This window comes from Bactrocera latifrons, unplaced genomic scaffold, assembly GCF_001853355.1.
Source record: "Bactrocera latifrons isolate USDA-ARS-PBARC rearing strain unplaced genomic scaffold, ASM185335v1 scaffold_518, whole genome shotgun sequence".
Classification (NCBI taxonomy): Eukaryota; Metazoa; Arthropoda; class Insecta; order Diptera; family Tephritidae; genus Bactrocera; species Bactrocera latifrons.
In genome coordinates this window covers 31,381-33,281 of record NW_017537177.1, presented here as the reverse complement: position 1 = coordinate 33,281, position 1,901 = coordinate 31,381, and positions in this window count along the sequence as shown.

The window sequence follows — 1,901 nt, the reverse complement described above, 5'->3', positions numbered from 1 at the left end:
TTAACACCACACACCGGCACTCTTTTTTTAACACAAATACATTTTGGCGCTTCACACCAACTCAGGCAAATCTAAGGGACGTGATTGCTTTTAATATCACTTGGATATAAATCGTTAAAAAAAAAAAAAGAAACAAAGTTGTGTTTTAATCGCACTTGTATAACATTGGTGGCATTTATAAATTTTTTATATAAGAAAAGTGACAAAGTGACTGGTGTTTTTAGTGTTTCAGTGGAATAATGGCAATAACAACAAAATCCGTAAGTGCACGGTTACGTTTACCGTATTTTGTGCGGTAATACTTTTTTTATATATTTTTTTTCACAACTAATCACTTACGCAATGATTTTTGATTTTTCTCACTTTTTTGTTTTTGTGCGATAATACTTTTTATATATTTTTTCACAACTAATCACTTACGCACTGATTATTTGATTTTTTCTCACTTTTTTGATTTTGTGCGATAATACTTTTTTATATATTTTTCACAACTCATCAGTTACGTTGATTTTTTGATTTTCCTCAATTTGTTCACGAAATTTCTGTTTTGTTTTTCTTTTGGAAACATAAGTGTAGGTAATTTTTCACTGAGACACTTCACCATATTTTTCACTTTGAAACACTTTCTGATTTTTCGTTGGCGTATCTTGGGTGGCGAGCAACAGAAAGTGTTGCATATACATACATACTTACAATATATATATATATTCTCGTTTTGGTTGGCAGTGATGGGCTACAACTCAAATATATTAAATAAAGTACAATAAGCCAGATATATTGCGATATCGGCTGCAACAGTCAAACATTTTTTTCTTTTTTTCTATTTACTCGTGTGGTTGGCAGTGGTGTGCTGCAAATAAAATTTTAAATCGTGGAGCATTATTTTTAAAGCGATTCCCACATTCATTACGCCAAAGTCGGCTCAGTTTTGAGTATCGCTCTATTCTTTTAAATTTAAATTTTATTTTCGATTCTTCGTGGTCACTTATCTCAACAAACCATGGAAGCTTTCATGCGCTTGGTAAACTACATTGTCGAATACGAGTCTGAATTCAGTGCCGCATCAAAAGACCTCTCAAAAAACGCTCTTGTGACGCAACAAGACGAATTGAGAGAAATTTGATGCAAAGCGAAAGCTGCCCACGACGACCTCAACAGTAAAGGGGACATGTCGTCAAAAGAGCATGCCCTGATAAAAAAGAAATTCAAGCTAGGTAGAAATTCAATGCTATATACGCTGCATGGGGGCAATGAAGGATATGTCTGAGATCCTCTCAACCCCCAAAGACACAGAAAAATCTGCTGCGGTACTGACACTGCAATGTTTAAAGGGGACTACCTTTCGTGGCCAACATTCCGCGATATGTTCACGGCCGTATACATCAAGAGCAATCGTCTTTCACCGGTTGAGAAATTATACCACCTCAACAAAAACACGCAAGGGGAGGCGAAGGTTATTGTGTCGAAATGCCCTCTTACCAATGATGGTTTTGCGATGGCATGGAAGGRTTTGACGGACATGTACGAGAACGAGCGAATACTCGTCGAAACCCAAGGCGACATACTGCTCGACTTACCGTCAATCGACAAGGAGTGTTCAAGCTCGATAAAGTGGCTACAGCCGGAGATCAACAGCTGCATCTCCTGCTTGACAGCCAATAAAGTGGACAKTGGGAACTGGGACCCAATAATAATCCGCATTTGTTCTAAGAGACTGCCACAAGCAACATTGGCTCTGTGGGAACAGTCGGTAAAGAACAAAACAAAGACGTCAAAGTGGGAGGAATTGGACAACTTCCTCACGGATAGATACCGTGATTTAGAGGCAATAGAACGTACGAAGAAATCGTCCAATTCTGCAAAGCCTGTCAGTGCACCCACACAAAACAAATACAACAACA